We start from the raw sequence: 25,575 nt of genomic DNA on the forward strand, positions 1-25,575 counted from the left end.
ATGGATGGAACTAGAGCATATTATGCTAAGTGAAATCAGAGAAAGACAAATGCTGTATGATTTCACTCATATGTGGAATTTAAGAAACAAAACAGATGAACATAGGAGAAAGGAAGGAAAAATAAAACAAGATAAAAACAGAGAGGGAGGCAAACCATAAGAGACTCTTAAATACAGAGAACAAACTGAGGGTTGCTGGAGGAGAAGTGGGGGGTGGGCTAAATGGGTGATGGGTATTAAGGAGGGCACTTGTTGTGATGAGCACTGGGTGTTATATGTAAGTGATGAACTACTAAATTCTACTCCTGAAGCCAGTACTACACTGTATATTAACTAACTTGAATTTAATTAAAAACTTGGAAGAAAAAAGAAGTAGAGATACAGATACAGACTTAAATTCTATCTCAAGCTCCATTCCACCTGGCAGCAGAAACTCAGCCCCACTCAATTATAAGAACCCGATAGTACAAACTTCCTATAGTAGATTCTGGACATGAGGAGAGGACACTTGCCTTTGGCATCCCTGTCCATAGCATCACCTGTCTTTGTTTCTGATGTCTCTGCCAAGAGTTTCAAGTGCCTGTTTTGAGCCCAGACTGGATTCTTTTTGCATTCTTGCCATAAGGACCCACTCTGAAGGCCAGGAGTGTGGAACACCCTAACTTACACCTGAAGAATAGGGAGAGGAATGGCCAGGGGGAAGCACATTAGCCAATATTTCCAAATATTATCTTGCCACAAGAGGTGACTTTTTTTCTGGTACTTTACAGTTCCGCAGAGATTGTGCTTGCATCATCTATGAGCTGATGACTTTTAAATTGGCTTGTTCATTCTGGACTTCTCTATCTTCTGGATCCCTGTATCCAACTAACATGTGCACTTGGAAGTTAAATTTAAGCAACCCAAGAGAGAACTCTTGACTCCTTTGCCCCTGTCCCCCATTTTACATTCCCAGTCTTCCTGTATCAGCAGAAACCCAGGACTTCTACTGAGTCCTCTCTTCCCCTGCTTCCTATCACCCCCATCTAACCTATCAACTGATCCAGTTGGTTCTACCTCCAAAATTCATACCACTCTGTCCCCTTCTCTCCATCTCTGATGCTACCACCCTACACCCTATTTGAAGTTCCCATCAACATCTAATGGGAAGCAGAGAAATGGCTTCAGAATTGGTCTCCATGCTACCATATTACCAGCAATAACTCATTCTCTATACAGTGAAATAATACAAATCACATCATATTACATCTTTGCTTAAAACTGTCTTGTGGCATCCCTTCCCACCTAGAAACCTACAAACCCCTTGGCCTGGCCCTTGCCATCTCTCTGACCTTCATGTATTCCATCTTCCTCCTGCAGTCCACACTCAGCTACACTGGCCTTCTTTTAACATTCCAACCTCAGTTCTTTCAGGGGCCACTTGAGACTCTTCTCCCCTGCTATCTCTTAGTGGGCTTGCATTTAGGACTCAGGTCAAATGCACTCTGGCACTGACTACCCAAAACTAAACTATTCTCTTAAGTCACTTTGTGTTGCCTTGCCCTGTTTATAACATTGCTCACCATTTCCTGAGATTACTTTGTTTCTCTAGTTTATTATACAACACATTAGAAATACATGTCATTTTATCTAATACTTCAAGATCCCCAGAGAACTCTATCTGTCTCTCTCTGTCTCTGTCTCTGTCTCTCTCTCGTGTATGTGTGTGTACATACACACACACACACACACACACACACACACACATACACACACACACACTCCCCTAAACTCCATGAGAAGAGTGATCTTGTCAGGCACACAAATATTTTTGGATGAATAATCTTATTTGATAGTCATATTCCTGTCACTCATTCCCATGCAATAAGAAGAAAACTACTTGTAAATCTCTGACTTTGGCTTGGGTCATGATCTCATGGTTGGTGGGTTCGAGCCCCACATCGGCCTCTGTGCTGACTGCTCACAGCCTGGGACCTGCTTCAGATTCTGTGTCTCCCTCTCTCTCTGCCCCTATCCCACTCTCTGTTTCTCTCTCTCTCTCTCTCTCTCTCTCTCTCTCTCTCTCTCTCTCTCTCAAAAATAAATAAACGTTTAAAACAAATTTTTTTAATGTTTACTTGTTTTGAGAAAGAGCATGTTCACAAGCAGGGGAGGGGCAGATAGAGAGGGATAGAGAGAATCCCAAGCAGTCTCTATGCTATCAGTGCAGAGTCCAGCATGGGGCTCATTCCCATGAACTGTGAGATCATGACCTGAGTCAAAATCAAGACTTGGATGCTTAACCAACTGAGCCACCCAGGCACCCCAAGTCTTATGAGTTTTAATAGCCTTGTATTGATCAATGATTAGATACTATTGGTTAGATAACAGCCTGTTTAAAACTCACCTTTTATCTGTCAGTCCCTGGCTTTAAACAAATTCCCCTAGAGAAAGCAGTGAGACTCCAAAAGGGACAGGCAAAGACACTGACTTGACTCTTAAGAAAGGAGGAGACAGGGTGCTGCCAAGAGCCATTCACAATCCCTGTGGGCAGGCTGGCAGAGAGCCCTGGTTGGTGCTCCTGGTCTGGCAGTGTGGCTATAAATCACTCCATGTCAGCCTATGCTGCAGGGTGGGCTTTCCCAAGACTGATAGACACTCAAATTTTTGCTCTAACATATCTGCTCTTTGTAGAGGTGGGGGAGACCTCTATTCTGGTGGAGGCATTTTTTCCCCCTGGTACTATGGCTTCTGTTCCCAATTCTGATGAGCTGATTTTGTGTATGTGTGTGTGAATGGAAGAAAGGTAAGTTTATGAGATGATTAATATGAATTTTTGTATACCAGGGACAAAAGCTAAACTAATCTTTTTCACTACAATGCCATGTGTTATGTCTTTATCCTCTCTCTTCTATCTTTGTCAAGTCATGTTTGGTAGTATGGGCTTGAACATTGATCATTAGTTCAAGGTTTGGTGCAAAGTATTAAAGCATGAGGGCCTTTGCTTTCTTCTGCGATCAGTAAGGAACTCTCATTTTATTTGTTATAATAAAACAGAAGTCAAATCTGACACAGATATGAAAAATTAAGGTCATTCCTCCTTTATTCAGATATTAGCTTTACTTGAGTTCACCAATGCTATTTTAGTAGAAGGCATATATGACATGGGGGTTGATAATAGCAAAGAATGATTTTGTTTTGTCTTAATCTCCTCAGACTAATCAGTTAACGTAGAGCCTCAAGCATCTCTGCCCAAAAAATGGAGTAAATAGACTACCTTCTCCACTTCGGAAGAGATGTGGCAACTCTGATACTTAGCTTGTGCTAGTTGTTCGAATGAGCAAAATGAATAAATGAAAGGTTCGAGGTGCTTTGGGACAATTCGAAGAAAAAAAATCTAGTAAAATATTAAAATAGAAAATTATTTTGGACAGTAACTTGGTATTAATGTTTTTGCTTCTCAAGCCTCAGTTGTGTTAGATTACTGATGTTCTTCCCTAAAGAAAGAAACACAACTTTAATCAAGACAAAAGTTCTTGGGATTTTTGCCTGTCAAATAGCAGAGAAACATCATTTTTATGAAACCTATGAACTAAACAAAAAGTGAAAGAGAAAGAAAAGAAAAAACCTGGGTTTAGCAATAATGCTTACAAGTAGATTAGGATCTGGAATGACCTGAAGCCAACTGGAACATCAGAAAAACAATTTCTGAGTGACAGTTTGTAGTAAATCAAAAGCTAAAAACTTTTCTGAGTGTGAGGAAAATGGGCTTTTCTGCTTTTCCTTTGTTGGCAAATAAAACCATTTCTTCCTTAATATCACATTAGAATGATTATTCCCTCTCCAGGTCTCCAATCTTTTGAAATCAAAGCCAATATTTTGCTGTTTTTACCCTTTTCTGTCTTACAAACTTCTAAGACAAGTTACAGATGGCCAAGGAGGAGGAAATCATAAACTTATTTGAAGAAACTGGTTATTTTTTGTGGTTATCTTTCCTTCCTTTAGACCCAGGGGCATAGAGTCGAGCAAAGTACACTCGTCTGTCCGTGGCACACCATCATCACAGTCTGGACAAGGCTTCTCTTTTGTTTTATATTATTTCATTTTTTTTTCTTCTTATGTCCTACCTTCTCTTTATTTCCTTCCCCCATAAACATCCACTTTTGTGCATTTTAAATATATATCCTTCCCATCTACTTTCCACATGAATATTTAGAAATATAGATGTATGTTTGAAATATATAGTCTTTGACCTGTGCGTTGAAGGGGCAGACCTACGCCGGCCGACCACGCCTCCTCCCCTTGAGTAACAGGACTCTGACCCTTCCCCAGCCAATCGGCCAAGGCCACAACCCTTCCCCAGACAATAGGCTGAGGCCACAGCCATTCCCTTCCAACTGCCCCTAGACCCCAATAAAACCTTTGTGCTTTTGAGACTCGCTCTCTCTCCCTGGTATCTCACCACTGTGTCGGTGCAGGTAGGGGATTGAGCTCAAGCTAGCTCAAATAAAGGCTCTTTTGCTTTTGCATCAGACTCGGCTCCCTGGTGGTCTTTGGGGATCACGAATTCTGGGCATAACATGCATGAGTGTGTGTGTGTATTCTTAACTTACACCAATGGTATTGTGACCTATAAATACCTTTTTATGACTCACCACTGTCTTAAGATTTATCCATGTTGCTCTTTGAAGACCTGGCTTGTTACTTCTGCATGCTAGTTCTCCCAGGTGTGCACCTCCTTCATTCTGCTTATCCAGTGCCCTAGTAATAGACACGTAGGATGCTTCCAGTTCCCCACTACCCCCAAGAAATGCTTCAGTGAACATCCTACGATGTGTCTCCTCACCAATACTGGCAAAAGAATCTCTAAGTGAGATTGTACCATGGTGATTTCATAGGCCCTGCCAGGTGGCTTTCCAGAATCCTGCACAAGTTACATTTCCCCACAGTTCATTGCATGACAGGTGCTGTCTCCTTGCCAATAGATGATTTGCCAATCTTTAGTGTGCCAAAACTTATTATAATCAGACTTCTAGGATTTGCTAATCTAATGGGCATGGTGTCTTAGGGGAGCTTTCTTGTATCTCTCCAGTTACTGGTTAGGTTTCTCCCCTTTTCATATACTTACTAAAAAGGAATTTATTTCCTGAGTGTCTATAAATTACTGGAGGAAACAGGATGTACCCATACAATTTTGTGAGCGCAGCTATTGGTATGACCAGTATTTCTCATATGGTTACTGAAATATTTATTTTAAATGTCTGGAGGTACTATATATTTCAAATATGTCAAAATTGCAGTTGGCAGGCTTTAATTAATTTCCCAGAGTCTAATCTTGCCTTCCTTTTTCTTCATTTTGGAACCTGAAGCCATGTCATGATTGAAGGAGACAGCATTAAATCAAGTGTTGTACTCATCAGGCAACTAAAGTACTTGGGGAAAGTTGTCTCAGGTATATGGATGTCTATTTACTTAGAATGTTGTCTCAGGTATATGGATGTCTTTATAGCACAGAATAGTGCCATCCGGCTGTGTCCTCTCCTTATAGTGGAGACAGGAGGAAGTCATAGTAGTTCTGGCTTGCACACCATCACTCCCTCCTCCTTTCTTGTTCCCACCTTTGGAAATAATGTTTTGTTTCTGAGATGCCACCATACTTAGCCCCCTCCTCATGCTAAGATTCCGAGTGAAGGGGTGATGAGCTCATCTCTGACTGAGTAAATCTTCTGAGGACTCAGAAAGGGTTTTGGAAATAGCAGGCAGCGTATGAAGAATAATGTGATTTGTTGCCTTTTTCTGGGGTGAGAAAAGTAAAAAACACTTTTAGTGGAATGCTGTCTTCTGTTTCTGGGTTTCTACACTTCCTGGTAAGTTTCTCTCCCCTTCTTTCTAATCTTGCCTGACTGTACCCAGCAGAATAACTGCCTTGGCCAGGGAGAGCAGACAGTTTTCCTCTCATTTTCCAGCTTTGATCTATTGGCAGTAGCAGCCAGGAGTGTGACATGAGAGGCAGAACCAGATTCATGCTCCCTTCTGCTCATCCTTCAGATAGTGGCACCTCCACTCCACTAGGGAGCTGGAAGCAAAGTGTGGAGCAGGAGGGGTTCCCTTTATAACACACTCCTCCATGACTCTGTTAAGAAATCTCTGGCTAACTTTTTCTAGGACTTCCTATGACCACGAGTTACCTGAGTCAATTTTGGAACCTTACAGTTGTAAGAAAAAACAATCCAGAACTTATAATTGTCATATATATTGGAAAATTCAGACATTGAAATAATGCTCCATAATTTCTTTAAAATTGGATCCAACTGTTAGAAAAGTTTCCTTTGTTATTTTCTTCCCTTGTGAAACCACCATCTGTCAAAAAAAAAAAAAAAAACATGTCCCCAAAACAATGGATAGAATTGCCATAACATTTCTTTTTTCATTTCATAATGTAGGTCACAGAGAAGAATGCTGGTCCTGAAGTAAATCTATTCTACCCGAGGAAAGTCCATATCCTTATATTTGACTGTAATCAATCTGGATTTGGTCGCAAAAAGTGAACATGCTAATACTTCTGAAGAAAGTCACCCTGTATTTGCTCAAGGTAAATACCCTTCTGTTCAATTTGTAGAATCTAGTTGGAGCTGACAGAATGCATCCAAAAAGAGAGATTTATGCTTTATTTGTTGCTGTTGTTGTTGTTGTTGTTGTTGTTTTTCACCTGAGCAAAACCAAAAGAATCATCCAGTGAAACATGAGTATGCTAACTTTAGAAATAACTTTATGACTTTTTGAGTCCCCTGGTTAGCTGATGACGGTTTTACATTCAGGAGCATTAAAATAAAAACATCCAGTCAGTTCCTAGGGGTGCATGTCACTGACAGGAGCTTTCCATGAGGACTTCATTGATTTGTCACCTACACCTTTTCATAATTCTTATTGGAGAAAACGAGGTTCTATAAACATATTTCAAAAGTCCAACATAGAGCTAATGCACTCTCAGCTCTCTACCTCTGATCTGGACCTGTTTTCACTCCCTACTCCACTAAGACCTTCAATAGACCCGCAATAAATATTCAGAAAGAATTTCTTGGTTTGGGGGACAACCATACAGAGGAAGAACAAGGGAATGATTGTGACAGTGGTTACACAGATCTAGCTATGAGATAAAATTTCATAGAACTGTACATATATGGTGTGCACGCATGTTTAAGTGGTAAAATCTGAATAAGCTCTCTAGTCTTGTTATCAGTGTAGTACCCATGTCAACTTCCTGGATTTGATGTTGTACTATAGCTATGTGGATATCATCTTTGGGTGAAGCTAGGTGACCGGTATTGTCACTGTACCATTTTTGCAACTTCCTAGGAAACTATAAGTATCTCAAAATAATAAGTTAAAATACATATACTTATTGAACACCTACTAAGAGCCAGGCACTGTGTTAGGCTCTGGGCCTTCAATGGTATATAAGATGATGTTGTTGCCTCCCTCCAGAATCATCACTTCTTTCCCCACTTCTGTCTTTTTGCCTCCCAACATACACATCGAAAAACATTACTATTTCTCCCTGTTAATTCCTTGCCAAACTTATCTAAGAAATTATGTGTACCTGATGCCACATTTTTCTCTCCAGACTCGGTCTCTCACTATTTAACCCCTTGCAGTCTGGTTTCCTTACCTATCATTTTACTACTCTAGCCAGTAATGTCCCCTAATGTCCTATTCCATTCACTATTCCAGCACCTGGACTTATCACTAAAAAACAAAACAAAACAAAATCAAAACAGGCTAAGTCCTCCCTCACTGGTCTGCCATCTCCCATCTACCAGCTTCAAAATCTCAGTGTTAGCACTCCCTGTCACTTCCCTTTTATATCACTTCTAAATCCATCATGCTTTCTCTGGACATCCTAAAATGAAGAAATTCATCTATATTAGGAGCAAGCTGAAAATTCATGCACTCCCAAGTAAGCCTGGCCAGAACCAGCCCTACACATAATCACCCCCAGCCTCCCATTGGCCCGTCTCCCCAGTGACCCCTCTGTCCATTCCTTTCTGGTGCTTAATATCATAAATAAGTCATTCTGAGTAAATAAGACTCACCTGATATTTCCAGGCTCCAACCTCTGATTATAGAGGCAGCATTTCTGGGATGCAGTCAGGGATTTTATTTTTAACTTTTTCCTCAAGTAGGTAATTTTCATAAATATTTGTGAATGAACAGATTTTCCACCAGAGCCAGCACCCCACATGTACACATCAGCACCAGCCTATTTCACTTTTCACAGGATTTTCATGGCCCTTTCCAAAGCCTTGTGCTAGTTTATATTCATAATCGCATGCTTTTCCTTAAGATGGGTCTCCAATAATATAAAAACTTTATATTCCCACAAGATCCCAGTTTGCTGCTGACTTGGAGCCTGGCTTAGGTATCATTCCCGAGATGGAACACAGTGACACAAAGAACAAAATTTGTTTGTAGGCATCCCTATCTCCCTTCCACATTCTACCCCTAGTGTGCCTGTCCATCAGACACCTGCTCTTGCAAGAATGTTGATTAAAGCCTCACTTCACTGTGCTCCAAGTCTCCACCTCTGTCCTTTGATTGGGTCAGTGGGCTTATTTCTCACGGGGGGGGGAAAGGAAGAAATGAGGGTTGAGTAGGAGTTTGCTGAGCAAACAGAAGGCTGGAGGTGGGAGGGGAGGGGGGGTGAAGCTATTCCAGTCAGCAGTATGAGGTAAGGTCAGATGGGTCAGAATGTGGTGCTTTTGAGGAACTAAAAGAAATTTATTCTGGTGGAAATAAAGAGTTGTGAGGGAGTGGGAGAGTGTGGCAAGAGACAGAGGAGAAGTGAGGTCCTTGAGGCAAAGAACCAAGTTTGACCCCAATGTCACATTCCTTTCCTGGCATAGGATGATGGAGTTTGGGGGTGGTAGGGTGGTGAGGTTCAGAGACTACAGCCAGGAAAGAATTCTTGAAGATGTCTTTGGTGCAAAAACATGATTTTATTAAAGCACAGGGACAGGACCTGTGGGCATAAAGAGCTGCACTGGGGTTGTGAAGAGTGACTGCTTATATATTGTGGAGTTTGGGGGAAGGTAAAGTCAAGAGGAAGTTTCTTAAAGGGATTTCCATATGTTAAGAAGATTTACAGATTACTGGAGGCCTAGCTATTATCAAGCTAAAGTTGTTTTTCCCTCTAGCGAAGCATTATCATTAAAATAGTAGGGAGTTCCTGGAGATTAGGCTACTGACAAGATTGCCATTTTCTTGTAATATTACTAAGACATTTGTAAACAGATGGAGACTCTGTCAGTTTAACCATTTGTTTTCTGTCCTTTCCTTTGCTCTTGGGCAGCCAGGAGTGCCTGAGGAATGTCACACTTATCCCAGGGGCATGTTGCGAGGTAGCAGCTTGCCTTATGCTCCCTCACCATGGGAAACAATTACTCACTAATGAAAGACTGGCTCCCGTTGGAAATTCCGGAGTCAACTGTACACTTTGGCTGCTAGTATCTAGTGTCAGGGTAGCTTCTTCTCGATATACTGCAGGGCTGTTTATCTTGAGGACACTTTGGGCTCTTCTGCTTAAAAGGCCCTCAAAATAAACTTCTGATATATTATTGTTTGTATTTGACCTAAGTTGGGTTGCTAGCTTTAGCATATAGAAATATAGTATACCCAGTTAAATTTGAATACATGAAGCATACTTATACTAAAATATCACTTGTTACTTATCTGAGGTTCAGATTTAACTGGGCATCCTACATTATATCTGGCAATCCCACCTAATGATGAGATTCAGAATGAGTCAGCAGAATTGTAAGTACCTGAGTCTGGCACATCTGGTGGGGGTGGAGGAAGGAGGATTCAAACTAGCTATTTGGTGACCAAAGGAGAAAACAGCTGGTTGAATCCATCTTTCACTTTTCACTCAAGGCAATGTTAAAATGTACATCACAGAGCTATCTTAAGGTCTGACAAAGTAAAAACTCAAAAGTAGCCTCTGTCTTTGAGCCAGACAACAACTAGATTCCTTTACTTGGAAACTTCAGGACACCAGAGTCACAGAGAAAGGGTTTCTTGCCTTTTCTGCCCTGTTCGATGCCCTGTTCAATGGCACTTGACTTTGAGCCCCTGCCTAAAGGTGGAAAGCTTGACCCGCTTGTGCAGAAACCACTGGCTCAGACTGGGGACGAAAGAACAGAGGAGGGGGGGCTCCTCCAGATCTCTGCAGACAATCTCTGAGCTCTTTACTCCAGGGGTGTCCTGACCAGCTATTATCTCTTCATGGGCAGCAATTTCCAAGATGAAATTAGTTTAACCTCTGCCCAAGCCAATTATGACCTCCACCCACAAAATCCTTTTTAAACCTCACTTGAAAAAGGTCCAAAGCAAATTCTAATAGATTCTTACAGAACCTAAAGCAGGAGGTTTACATATACTATTTGTCCCTCTTTATGAAAAAATGCAAACATCTTGTAGGGAAGATGTACACAGTGGTTACTGATGTTACCAGTTCAGGAACCATGGTTATTAAATTAATATTCCCTATCCAATAAGGAGGTAAAAGCATACATTGCTGAGCAGGGAAAGTTAAGCCTCACAGAAGGATTTTCTAAGTTTTTCTGATGCACCATTTCCCACCACCTCCACAGTGACCCATTGTCCACAACTCTGAATTCAAAAGCTTTTTTTATACCTCATTTGAACATAAACCCTGATGTCTCATGAGGCTGTTGGTAGTCTTCATGTATCCCACTTAGTGTGAATATCCCTATGGTTCATTGCAGAAATATTAATGTGTTTGATTACAAGGTGCTGCCTTGTAGACCCACTGGGAATGCTACCTTATTACCTTTGTAAAATATGGAAAATTTTGCATCAGAAACGAATCTGGCCTGGAGGGTTGCAGATAAGGCAGTATGAGTCAGTGAGGATTTATTCTCATCTGTAATCAGTGAACTCATTTATATGCCAAAAAAAAAAAAAAAAAAAAGGAACAGCTTTCTAAACAAGAAAGACTCAAGAAAACATATTACTTGTTATCAGTATCTGAGGAAGAAGAGCATGAAAAGCAGTGGCCTGGGCCCCTCTATTCCTTGACTCCTCCCTTTCCAGTCTGCCTCATAGGCACCAAGTACAGCTGTTGGGGAGAAGGCTGTGGCACCTGCACTGTCATGGTGTCAAGATACAAGTCCAAGTCCAGGAAGGTCCAGTATCCTTTGTGTTGGGCCAAGCCCTGCCCTGGGCACATCTAGGAAGGACACAGAGCCTCCTACTTTTCCTGTCCACAGGCATTCCCCCTCTCTTCTACCTCCAGGCCTGCTCACCCTGCAACTTCCTAAGCTCCAAATCTTTCCCATTACCTTGTTCCCATCAGAGTATATCTGTTCTGTGTGTCAGTCTCTCAGGGCCATGCTATCTATTTCTATACAAATACTTCTTTGCTTTTAAGCAAGAGATTTCAGAGTGGGGGTCAGGTAAGAATGGCTTAAACACAAAGAAGTGATACATTGTCCTGGTAGAAGATTTAGGTCTTTGACATATACTAAGAGGAGTTATTTGCCTGGAAGGGCTGAATGAGGTCTCAGATTACCTTGGCCTAAAATGTAAATTTGCTCACTATAATTGAAAGTGGTTCTGAAGCAGGAGTTGTCTGGTGTAATTCCAAGTTTTTGTCTTAAGTCACTGGGTGGTACTGTTCACAAATTAGGGAACACGGGAGAGGAGGAGCAGAGGAAGGGAAAGTAGTAAGTTTAGCTTTGAACACATCATACTGGGGTAATTACAGGATACCCAAGAGGGATTGTCCACAGGCATCTAGATAAAGAGTTCTGTCATTCAGAGAAGAGGTCTCATCTGGAGCTATAACTTACTGGAAGCTGTCAATATAAATATTAAAAATGATAATAAAAATAGCTATCATTTTTCTAATGCTTACTGTATGCCAGGCATACATATGCAAGTAGGTTACATATATTACCATATTTAGTCTGAAGAACATCTTTGAGATAGGCATTACTATCACTCACATTGAAAAAAAAAGAAATCAAGGCAAAGAAAGTTGAATAACTGGCTCAAGATCATATGGGCCAGCTGGTGGTGAAGGCAGGTTTTCAGACCCAGGCCATCTGGAACATAGCATACTATGAGAGCTTATAGTATGCTTATAGGTACAGGACACTGTAGAACCACAGACTGGGATATGCACAAAGACAGACACCCCCACAAGAGGGAGTAATCAGAGTTGAAGGAGGAACATCAAGAGAAGAAAGTTCCAAGAAGACAGAAGCGATCAATAGTATGAGATACCAGGGAGTGGCCCAGTGCCATTAGATTGCTTCCGGACCAAGGGCAGCAGAGAGATGGGTCTGGAAGATGAGATACAGATGGCACAGGAATGGCTGGAAAGCCAGGAAGTTGTGGACAATTCCTGAAGAAACTTGCCTAAGAAGGGAAAGAAAGATGGACCAGTAGCTGGAGAGAGACATTGGGTTTTGTTTTGTTTGTTTTATGTAGCAGAGCAAACACTTGAATTTACTTTTAAATCCAAGGGAATTTAGGGAAATGAGACTCTAGAAAGGAAAAGGTTAGGAGAACTGTTGGTGATGAACCAGGTCCATGGAGAGAGAAGAATAGATGGGAGCCAGAGCACAGGGGAAGAGGAGGAAGGACTCTTGCCCTCCTGGCCAAGAACACAGGGCAATGACTGAAACTCTGGGTAAGAAACAGTGGGCTGGGAGTGGAGGGGGCTCATGCCTCTATTTTCCAGATGAGGCATGAGGATAAGGCTGAGGAGAACAATGAACACTGGAAGAGCAGTTGAGAGAGAAGGGAGAGGGGGATAAGATTAAGAGGAAGTAAACTTAATGGGGGAGGGGGACTTGGAGGACATAAAAAAAAAACAAAAATTTATCTGCTGCACACTCTTGCCCTGTACATCATGCACTCTCCCAGGGTCCCCAACCAGCCAGCTGGCTGGTTTCCAAACACCTTTGATCATTCAAAGGGCTGGTGGAGCCAAGAGCAGCACTCTGTCTTTTCTTCCAGAAGAACTGCATACTAACTGTCTTCCTGGGTGGGAGAATAGAGGAAGCATTCCATGGGAAAGAGACAATTTCCCATGCCCACTTAGCCTGAGTGGGAATAAAAAGCTAAATTGGACTGAGGTCTGGACCCCATTTCCAACCAGTGAGATGAGAATCTTGTGCTAACCACATCCACTTTGTCATTAATACAGACTCTACTGTAGGAGAGGTGGTCAAGATAAGGGCATAAACTTGTGGCTTCCACATATGGCTGTATGTTGAAATCAGCTGACGAGCCTTAAAAAGCGATGAAGTGATCCCACCCACAGATTCTGATTTAATTGGGCTAACATGCAACCAGAGTATCTGTATATTTAAAAGCTTTCCATAGTTGAAAACCAAATGGATTAAACTACCCCATTGTGGTTTATTTATAATCCACAACATATAATCCACAATATATAATCTTAAAAGTAAAAGATTTCTTCTCCCTAGAATGGGGTGGGGGGAGAGATCTCTTGGAGGTCTTATACAAAACTCTTCATTTTTCTTTCTCCATTTTTCTCTACCATTTGATGCCAGCCATATGTAAGTTCTTTCCTGGACACTTATAGGAACTTACACTTTGTTTTGTTTTGTTTTGTTATCTAGTGTTCTCTGTATTCTCAGAGAAATATAGTCCCATGACTTTCCTAGACTCCCTGAATTATGTTAGTCACTCCCTATGATTCCAATGTGTTTTTTTACAAAATGCTATCACAGCCACTATCCAGTTACAGCGTGCCTGGTGCCCATCTGCTCTCTGTATGGGGCTGCTGTCACCACAGTAGAAGGGGTAGGAAACACCAAAACCAGGTTTCATCCCATACAGGTAAGAGCATAATGTTACTGGGTACAGATGTTAGTATAGGCATCCCATGTAGTCTACTGTACTCCAAGTCAGATTTTTTTTAATTAATTAATTAATTAATTAATTTTATTATATTTTTTAAAATTTATATCCTAGTTAGTATATAGTGCAACAATGATGTCAGGAGTAGATTCCTTAATGCCCCTTATCCATTTAGCCCATTCCCCCTTCCCACAACCCATCTAACAACCTTCTGTTTGTTCTCTATATTTAAGAGTCTCTTATGTTTTTCCCCCTCCCTGTTTTTATATTATTTTTGCTTCCCTTCCCTTATGTTCACCTGTTTCGTATCTTAAAGTCCTCATATGAGTGAAGTCATATGATATTTGACTTTCTCTGACTAATTTCACTTCGCATAATATCCTCTACTTCCATCCACATGGCTGCAAATGGCAAGATTTCATTCTTTTTTATTGCTGAGTAATACTCCATTGTATGTATATAACACATCTTCTTTATCCATTCATCCATTGATGGATATTTGAGCTCTTTCCATATTTTGGCTATTGTCAATAGCACTGCTATAAACATTGGGATGCATGTGGTGCTTCGAAACAGCACACCTGTATCCCTTGGATAGATATCTAGTAGTGCAATTGCTGGGTCATAGCTGGTAGTTCTATTTTTAATTTTTTGAGGAACCTCCATACTATTTTCCAGAGTAGCTGCACCAGTTTGCATTCCCACCAGCAATGCAACAGAGATCTTCTTTCTCCGAATCCTTGCCAACATCTCTTGTTGCCTGAGTTGTTAATGTTAGCCATTCTGACTGGTGTGAGGTGGTATCTCACTGTAGTTTTGATTTGTATTTCCCTGATGATGAGTGATGTTGAGCGTTTTTTCATGTGTCGGTTGGCCATCTGGATGTCTTCTTTGGAGAAGTGTCTATTCATGTCTTTTGCCCATTTCTTCACTGGATTATTTGTTTTTTGGGTCTTGAGTTTGAAAAGTTCTGTATAGATTTTGGATACTAACCCTTTATCTGATATGTCATTTGCAAATATCTTCTCCCATTCTGTCAGTTGCCTTTTAGTTTTGTTGATTGTTTTCTTTGCTGTACAGAAGGTTTTTATTTTGATGAGGTCCCAATAGTTCATTTTTCCTTTTTTCTCCCTTGCCTCTGAAGACGGGTTGAGTAAAAAGTTGCTGCAGCCGAGGTCAAAGAGGTTTTTGCCTGCTTTCTTCTCTAGGATTTTGATGTCTTCCTGTCTTATATTTAGGCCTTTCATCCATTTTGAGTTTATTTTTGTGTGTGGTGTAAGAAAATGGTTCATTTTTCTGCATGTCATTATCCAGTTTTCCCAGCACCATTTGTTGAAGAGACTGTCTTTATTCCATTCCATTGGATATTCTTTCCTGCTTTGTCAAAGATTAGTTGGCCATACATTTGTGGATCCATTTCTCTATTCTGTTACATTGATCTGAGTGTCTCTTCTTGTGCCAGTCCCATTCTGTCTTGATGATTACAGCTTTCTAATACAGCTTAACGTCGGGGATTGTGATGTCCCCAGCTTCAGTTTTCTTTTTCAAGTTTGCTCTGGCTATTTGGGGTCTTTTCTGGTTCCATAGAAATTTTAGGATTGTTTGTTCTAGCCCTGTGAAGAATGCTGGTGTAATTTTGATAGGGATTGCTCTGAATATGTAGATTTCTTTGGGTAGTATCGACATTTTAACAATATTTGTTCTTCCAATCTAGGAACATGGAATATTTTTCCATTTTTTTGTGTCTTCAATTTCTTTCATAAGGTTTCTATAGTTTTCAGTGTATCAATTTTTTACCTCTTTGGTTAGGATTATTCCTAGGTATTTTATGGTTTTGGGTACAATTATAAATGGGATTGATTCCTTGATTTCTCTTTCTGTTGCTTCATTATTGGTGTGTAGGAATACAGCTGATTTCTGTGCATTGATTTTATATCCTGCCACTTTGCTGAATTCATGGATCAGTTCTAGCAGTTTTTTGGTGAAATCTCTTATGTTTTCAATATAGAGTATCATGTCGGGGCGCCTGGGTGGCTCAGTTGGTTAGGCGTCCGACTTCAACTCAGGTCATGATCTCACGGTTCGTGAGTTCGAGCCCCGCGTCGGGCTCTGGGCTGATGGCTCGGAGCCTGGAACCTTCCTCCGATTCTGTGTCTCCCTCTCTCTCTCTGCCCCTCCCCCGTTCATGCTCTGTCTCTCTCTCTGTACCTATAAGCATACTATAATAATATATATATTATTATATATAATAAATATAAATATTTATTAATTAACATTAATAAATAAATGTTAATTATTTATTAACATAAATAAATGTTAAAAATATAGAGAGAGAGAGAGAGTATCATGTCATCTTCAAAGAGTGAAAGTTGGTCTTCCTCCTGGCCAATTTGGATGCTTTTTATTCCTTTGTGTTTTCTGATTGCTGAGGCTAAGACTTCCAATACTATGTTAAATAACAGTGGTGAGAGTGGACATCCCTGTCGTGTTCCTGACCTTAGGGAGAAAGCTCTCAGTTTTTCCCCATTGAGGATGATATTAGCAATGGGTCTTTCATATATGGCTTTTATGATCTTGAGGTATGATCCTTCTATCCCCACTTTCTTGAGGGTTTTTATGAAGAAGGGATGCTATATTTTGTCAAATTCTTTCTCTACATCTATTGAGAGGATCATGTGGTTCTTGTCCTGTCTTTTATTGATGTGATGTGTCACATTGATTTTTTTTTTTACAGATATTGAACCAGCCCTGCATCCCAGGATTTAAATCCCATTGGTTGTGGTGAATAATTTCCCTGATGAACATGGATGAAAAAATCTTCAACAAGATACTAGCCAACGGGATCCAACAATACGTAGTCTACTGTACTCCAATTAGGTCACCAACTTTGAAATCTTTTGTGCTTCTAAACTTTCATTTTGTCAGATTCAGTGCTTCATAGCAAAGGGTCTTTTTAGAGATTGGTATATCAACCAAGATTCCTTCATTGATTTTAATATATCTTAACTTCTCAACCCCATCCTTGCCCTAAATTAAAACAAGAACAGTCCAGTCTGACAAGAAAAGAAAGTGAAATAAGAAAGCAAAACTTTATAACAGAAATTAGTTGTCCACCACATTTTGAAATTAGTGAACCCTGAATAAGAGGCAAATTATGTGTATAAATACTTCCCAAATGTTTCTTAAGTAACTGACACCATACTACAATAAAACACAACAAAAATAACAAAGCATTCACTAGAGTTTAGAGGACTTTTTAAAGAAACAAAATGTTATTTTTATATACTGAATAAGAACTTCTACAGAGGTTAAGCTTTGAAAGCAGTGTGTGGAAAGAAAATTATGAATAGCCATAGTTTCCCTTGAAATTCCTTCTGTTAGAAGATTGTGTTTGGAACATGAAGGCTAAGACAATGTGTTACCGGACAATGTGTTACCATTGATGGGCATTGGTGATAGTGTATGTCTTTCAGCCATAAACTTTTTGGTCTTATTCAGATCTTACCCCACACTTGGATCATCACCTTAACAGTTATGGAACTAATGCTGCAGCTTATCAGATTTCTTTCTCTCAAACCTTGATAGTACAGATGCTAGATTTGTTCAGTAGTGCCCTGGACAGGTCTGTATTGGCTTGTGAGAACCAAATATTCAATTTTGAGGGATTTTGTGAGCCAGTCTTTAAACACAGCCATTATTAAAAATTAAACAGATTTTACATAAATAATATTCTTTTAAAAAGCTAATAAGTATCAACATTCATAATTTTCTAATTATTTTACTATTATCTATGCTCTTGAGGCTATGTATGTTTATTTATCTACATGGTAGAAATACCACATAGTGGTATGCTATGTGCATCTCTTCCCAGATCCACATTCAGTGACATCACATTGGAAGCATATCAGCCATGGTGAACGTATTTTTACTCCTAAAATTAATAGAAGCTATAAGTTAGAGCTTTTTCCCCAGAGATTCAATTACTAAACTTTTACCATCACATTTACAGCCAGGTTATATGCCACAACTGAAACAACTTGCCATCTAGCAATAAATCCAACACAGCCATATTTCTCTCTAAAACAGAACAATAGCTGCCCTTTCAGTTGGGCTACAAGTGAAGTATTTGACTTTCATCTAGGGGTTATACTATTTGAAAAATGTTTATTTAAAAACATTTGAAGCAATTCTGTCTCCTAAAATGAAATAACTATCGAATTTATGAACAAACACAGTTTTCTACACGCACACAAAAAGAACATGTTAACAAATGTAGTTTTCTATAACAAACCTATCACTTCCAAGATAACTGGTCCCCAGTTCTTAGAAGAAAGCCGTGAAAGCAAACCTCTAAATATTGTAAGAAAGCTGTTTTCCCTTTCAGTAAACAGACCTAGACAGAAATTCAGTTTTATGATGAAAGATGTAGACTAAAACAAAGTAAAAATGCAACTTAAATGTTATGGTATCTGGTATATAAAAATTCTCTAATATTTTCCCTTGTTTCTCAACAACTTCTTCACTCAAAAATTTTTAGTTTCTTATGAAGTACTATTAAAACTCTGGCTTATGGTTGCAGTTATGTTAACCCAACCTGAATGGATAATCTTTGTCCAATGAAATAATCCACACTAGTGAGGAACTGAGAGCTTTTAAAAGCAGAGAGCTTGTGATTTGTCTTTTTTTTTTTTTTAATATGCACAGACAGTCTTAGAGAGATGGATTATTTGTTCTCAGATTGTGTCTGTAATTCATATAACAACCATCAGGAGGTGGCATTGTAAAATTTGGCTAAATTGATGAAGTAGATAACCTTATGCTGAGTGTGGATAATTTGGAGATTATATTTTGATTCACAATCCATTTGTTTGAGCTATTTCTAGAATTATAAATGCTAGCCACACTGATAACCTTCATGTTTATATTTTAAGGAAAACAATAACATAAAATTCAAAGAAATGCAGTTAGGTATCACATATACCTTCTAAAATGGTCAACTGATATAAATCACCACTTCATTTAATTTTGTCTTTCTCTTCAAGACTAAGGAAAAACATTTTTTTGTAATTTCCATCCTCTTTCCTCTTAGAATCAGAAGAATTTCTGCAGTGGGTACTATTAGCATTCCTGTGGTGGGCCTTTCCTAGTGCTTGTAGACTTGTCACTGATTATGTGGCCAAGAACAAAAACAAAACAAAAAGTCTCATACTAGTTCTCTCTAGCCTTTAATGTTTGCTTATAGTTTATCAAAGAGAAGTTGTCCTTTGCCTCTTAAATACTTGTATTTCATGCCATGTAGTTATGTTTTAGACATTTCCGCTCCTTTCCTCTACTCCAAAGAGAGATTCATAATTTACATACTTCTACATTCTTCTTGGCAAAAGGAAAGATAGATTATGGAGTCTGAATCCATTCTTGATTGTGCAGTTTTTTCCTAAACTATTCTTGTTCTTAAAAAAAAAAAAAAAAAAGTATACCTGTTAACCAAGTTTCCCCATGACCCACTGGCAGCAAGCTTTTACCCTTCTGGATGTTTAAACTTATCCAATCCACACATTTATATTGCTTCTGAAATTTTTAAACTGTATTTGAACATGATAATTTTCAATTTATTTTTAGTACAAAACTAGCATGTTCTTATTATGAAAAATGCAAAACAAAATTAAAAGACAGGGAAATAAAATTCATTCATATTTCTGTCCCTAAGAAACAACCACAATCAGATACTTCTGTTCCCTTTCAGTCTTTTCTATGCATAGTTTTTGTTTTCTTATTTTAGCCAATACTGTGGCTACTGTATATATGATTTTATATTCTATATACAATTTTAACACTATAACATAAGAATTTTTTCATGTTATTAAAACCACTACATAAATATCATTTATACTAGCTGCAAATTTTTAATATACTTCATAAAAATATAATGATTTCCTTACCTTGTCCATCATACTTTGGAAGTGTTGACTGATTAAAACAATCAATACTTATTGAACACTGTGCTGTACTGGAAGGGTTGGTGAACATCTAAAACACTCCTTGCCTTCTTCAGGAACTTAAGATCTAATGAGGGAGGTGAAGCATATACCTAAATGACCCTACTCTAGCATAGTTGGTGATAGGCCTGCAGAAGGATCCAGACAGTGAGTGGTACAGCTCTGGCTGGGGTGTTAGAGCAGAACCCATGGAAAAGGGGGCAGGGGCCCTGACAAATGGACATATTTTCCCTAAGAAAACATGTGACAGAGAAAATACTATGTAAGAAAAGCTTAACAAAGGGCCACATATGAGATGTTATGGGGTTGCAGTTTACATGAATTTGGGCATGGGTGGGATATAAGGCAGGAAGAGTTGGTTGGAAAAATTATGGAGAGCTTTGTGATATTTCAGGAAGCATATGTAATCACAAGAGTTTTTTGTGATGAATATCTGTGTTCTGAAGAGCCATTTGACTGATTTGGGAAACAAGAATCCAATTACTCATAAAGCTATCTCATTGAAAAAAAATGAAGCACAAATAAGTAATATTTTTTTTATCATTCCTTAAAATTGATCTCTTCTTTATCAGGTCATTTGTGCCACTGTACCAGATACCACCCAATTGTAGAAAGTAGAAAAACTTTCTGTGTGGTAAGTTAAATTTTAAAAATTTATTTCAGTTGATTTAGTACATGGATGAATGCTTGCATAAAATCATCTACTGCATTCAATTATTTCTAAAATACCCTTATCTTGACCTTTCTAATCAGTGAAAGTTGTTGAATGCCACTGTTGGTTTGTTTGTTTTTTTAATTTTTTTTTTCAATGTTTATTTATTTTTGGGACAGAGAGAGACAGAGCATGAACGGGGGAGGGGCAGAGAGAGAGGAAGACACAGAATCGGAAACAGGCTCCAGGCTCTGAGCCATCAGCCCAGAGCCTGATGCGGGGCTCGAACTCACAGACCGCGAGATCATGACCTGGCTGAAGTCGGACGCTTAACCGACTGCGCCACCCAGGCGCCCCCACTTTTGGTATTTTTTAAATAAACCTTTAACATCTATCCTGTTTATAGCCCTAAATTGGCACTTTCCTAAGAAGTAAAGTACATGGTCCATGACTTCAAGAAACGCAAACTCTATTAAAGAAAGAAAATAAAATGTAGACTAAGAAATAATAAAAGAATAATTGAAAAGCAAAATATTAAAAGTTCAATATATCCCCTATACCATGTATATCAGTTTTGAAGGAACATGGACTAAAGAAAATTAATGAGTAGGAAGGGGAGACACAAAGGAAACATTGGAGAAGGGGAGTTTTGAGCTAGGTCTTAAAAGAAATGATAGGAATGAATGGGTGAAGAGGGACCAGTAGAAAATTCCATGTAAGAAAATGCATGGAAGTAGGAAAAAGAAAATGTCCAAGATTCAGCTAATAAATTGTTGTGGCTGAAGCATTAGAGACTAAAAATATATCATTCTTGGCTGACGAATTTACAACTAAAGCTGATAACCAATATATAGTCATTGTCTAGGAGTAACATGGGAATAGTATTTCAAAGGGAAAATTCTTGGCACCTGCCAGTAAGGATAAGCCTGGAAAGACATGGTGGGGATGAGGGCATGGACTAGTGCAATCTCCCATATGTGAAGGAATGAGGACCTAGACCATTTGGGAAGATATGGACCCAGAAAGATGACTTTCAGGAATGGGATTGCCAGAATCATAACCTCCAGACAATAAAGGATATAGTGAGGAAGAAATCCAAGTCACCCTCAAAATTAAGAGATTAAGAAACAAGATAAGATGAAGGGAATTGGAAAAGGTGATTTAGTGTGTGGTATGGGGGGGGGGGGGAGGAGGGTATAGTTTTGAGATATATTAAGTTTTCAGAATGTTAAATATCAACAAGGTTTCCATTAAGGTGTTTCCCCATTTTTTATGGCAAAATTAATTTTATATAATTTTGGTTGACCAAAAATAATTCAAAGAACACAAATTAATTCCACATACCAAAAAGTGTTTGGAAAAAAATCTGCTTTTAGGCCAGTAATGAAGATCTGAAAAGCTTTAGAAACTACAGCCATTTGGAATCCTGGGCAAGATACTATTATGTTGAACCATATGCATGACCAGTATTGCACCATTTTGGCCCACAAAAATAGCAACTTCATATCATTTAACCTAATACTACATGATTGTTTTCCTGGAGACAAAGCCTACCTATACAAAAATAGATATTATTATCTCACTCACTTGGATCCCCACATTTAGCCATTTGTCATTCGTTCCTTTATCATGCACAGCATTGTCAGAAAATCCAAATCCCTCCTTAAGTCTGTAGAAAATTACCTTTTAGGTAAAAATATCAGCCACCACCTCTGTAGCACTTCCTGTGTGTCAGATACTGTGCATACCTTTTGCATATTTAAATCAAACAAACCTGTTTGATTTAAATGTTTGAGATGGGTTTTATTTTCCTAATTTAACAAACTCAACCTAGTTAGTACCTGTTAAAGCAGGAACTAGAACCGAGGTCTCCTTGACTCCATAGATGAAGTCAAACCATAGGTCTCCAAACCACCCAGACCCTTCGGTTGTGCCTACACATGAATAGGACAAACAGGAATGAAAAGATTAAGTCACAATTGAAGTAAGTGACCGGTGAATTCAGGCCAAAAACACTACTTTTGTTCTGCATGAAATATCCTGAAAATTAAAGTAAAATGGTTTGGGACTTAAATCATGCCAATAATTCAGAATATCTTCAACAATACCCAAATAAACTCAGATTTTCAGTTTATTTTTATTTGTGTATAGAAGGTCTTAAATGCAGTTTGCCTTCTCAGGACTTCATTAAAGATACATGCTGTATCACTCTTTATAATAGCCATCTTTTTTTGTTGTTTTTTTTTTTAATTATCACTTTGTTAACTACTCCATTTACCTCACTCCTAGTAGAAGCCTTAGCTGGCTGACCCCACCCGCCTCTGACCTCCTTCATGATCCCCTGGGATTTGGATGACACATTAACAAGACCCTATTTATAGCATGGTTGCACATTCCCTGTAATTTTCTCTAATTGTTCAGTGATGGAATACCTTGTTCTCTGCTCCATCCCATTACAGAGCCCTTGAAGGCAAGGACCTGCTCTGTTACTTCTTCCATAGCTCCTTCCATAGTCCCCCTGCCCTTGGGGACTGTGAGTACTAGGTTGGTGTTTTATGAATTGACCAATGAATTTGTTTTAAATTTTTCCTAAGAAGAATTACTTCCTAAGGAATTACTTCCTAAGGAATCAACTGTTTGTGGAATAAAAGGATCAGGAAAGTGTTGCGTGGATCAAGAAGAGAGATCTTTTTGAAGGGTTAGTATCCAAAATCTATAAAGAACTTATCAAACTCAACACCCAAAAACCACAAATAATACAGTGAAGAAATGGGCAAAAGACATAAACAAGCATTTTTCCAAAGAAGACATCCACATTGCTAACAGACACATGAAAAGATGCTCAACATCACTCAACATCAGGGAAATATAAATCAAAACCACAATGAGATACCATATCACACCTGTCAGGATGGCTAAAGTTAACAACTCAGGAAACAGTAGATGTTGGCAAAGATGTGGAACCCTTTTGCACAGCTGGTGGGAATGTAAACTGGTGCGGCCACTCTGGAAAACAGTATAGAGGTTCCTCAAAAAATTAAAAAATAGAACTACCCTATGACCCAGCAATTCCACTACAAGGTATTTATCCAAAGGACACAAAAATGCTGATTTGAAGGGGTACATGCACCCCCGTGTTTATAGCAGCTCTATCAACAGTAGCCAAATTATGGAAAAAGCCCAATGTCCATCAACTGATGAATGAATAAAGAAGATGTGGTGTATGTATGTGTGTGTGTGTGTGTGTGTGTGTGTGTGTATATATATATATGCAATGAAATACTACTCAGCAATCAAAATGAATGAAACCTTGCCATTTGCAACAATATGGATGGAACTAGAGTATATTATGCTAAGTGAAATAAGTCAGAGAAAGATAACATATAATTTCACTTACTGTGGAATTTAAGAAAAAACAGCAGCTGAACATAGGGGAAGGGAAGGAAGAATAAGATAAAAACAGAAAGGGAGGCAAACCATAAGAGACTCTTAAATACAGAGAACACACTGAGGGTTGCTGTAGGGATATTGGATACAGGGCTGGGCTAAATGGGTGATGGGCATTAAAGAGGGCACTCATTGGGAAGAGCACTGGATGTTATAGTAAGTGATGAATCACTGGGTTCTACTCTTGAAGCCAATAATATATATATGTTAACTAACTTGAATTTAAATAAATAAATGAAGGGGCGCCTGGGTGGCTCAGTCGGTTAAGCATCAGACTTCGGCTCAGGTCATGATCTCACAGTCCGTGAGTTTGGGCCCTGCATTGGGCTCTGTGCTGACAGCCAGAGCCTGGAGCCTGCTTCAGATTCTGTGTCTCCCTTTCTCTCTCTGCCCCTCCCCTGCTCGTGCTCTGTTTCTATCTCAAAAATAAATAAAAATATTAAATTTTTTTAAATAAATAAATGAAAAGAAGACATCTTTTGTGAATAGACAAGAAAAAGTAAATATCTGGTGTTCCACTTCAGTTGGGATTGACTGAAAAATAGCCACATAAATCCAAATGCATTCATTTTCTGTTCTGTAATGTAAAAGAGTGAATTCAAGGAGTAAAGAATCTTAAAAAGCTTCAAAAGTTAGCAGGCCCACAATTTTCATGAGGCTAATCACCACAGAAGCATTTTCCTTCAGAAGCATTACAACTTTTTGTGCCTCAATCTGACTTTACCATCACCCCTCCCCCAACAAGTACTACAAGAGGTGTAAACAGTGATGCATCTTCATGCTCATGGCAAATAAATATTTGTTAATAATACCTGAGACCCAGCGTAGAAGCTTAAAACCTAGTTCCTGATGCCAAAAGAGGGATCCCAGAGGCAGTAAACCTACCCACGAAACCATTACAGCCCTCTGAGGGTGGGAAGAATTCTAGTCAGGGCCACCCTGTGGCTCTGGCACCTCCATTTTGTGTCAGAGGTATGGCCCTGACTCTGAAATCTCCTACTTAGAAATTCATGTTCATCTTTCAGTAACTCTGAAGTTCCATTTGTATCTGGTTTTGTTTTGTTGAGGTGTGTACCAAACTGTATATAATGAAGATGAATCCCATCCCTTGACTCTATTCCAGGAACCTAGATCCCCTCCTGAACTAATAGTAAGATGCTTTACTTTTGTTGTCCCATAATATGACATGGTATAAGCCTTTTTGCATTACACTATGGAATGACTGAGTTTCAGACATTAAAAGTTGGAAGTGTGTCCAATGTGATAACCCATTGTTACAAATTTGTTCAGCTCCACCGTAAATAGTTTTAAGCGTGGTGCTGCCAGGACCTCCAAGATGCTTTGGTTCACCTCTTAATTTGAAGATCCTGAGCTCAGAGAGTCTAGTAACTTACTCAAGGTCACACAGCTACACCGTGAGATATGTTAAAGATATTTTGTAAAATTATAATGGAGTTACATTATTCTTACTATTAGCCTCTGAGATTTCAACTCAGTGGGGAGAAATAGAGAGAAAGAATAATATAAATAGCATGGTTAACTAATCACTCCACTCCATGACTATACTCAGAAGATAGCATGAGGTAA

General features: G+C 39.1%; 1 pseudogene; it reads left to right on the plus strand.

The window, feature by feature from the left end:
* The first annotated feature begins 7,884 nt into the window (after positions 1 to 7,884).
* Positions 7,885 to 25,575, plus strand: part of LOC122479513 — a 71,228-nt pseudogene continuing 53,537 nt past the window's right edge.

The sequence above is a fragment of the Prionailurus bengalensis genome, chromosome C1 (assembly GCF_016509475.1).
Source record: "Prionailurus bengalensis isolate Pbe53 chromosome C1, Fcat_Pben_1.1_paternal_pri, whole genome shotgun sequence".
In the NCBI taxonomy this organism is placed as follows: domain Eukaryota; kingdom Metazoa; phylum Chordata; class Mammalia; order Carnivora; family Felidae; genus Prionailurus; species Prionailurus bengalensis.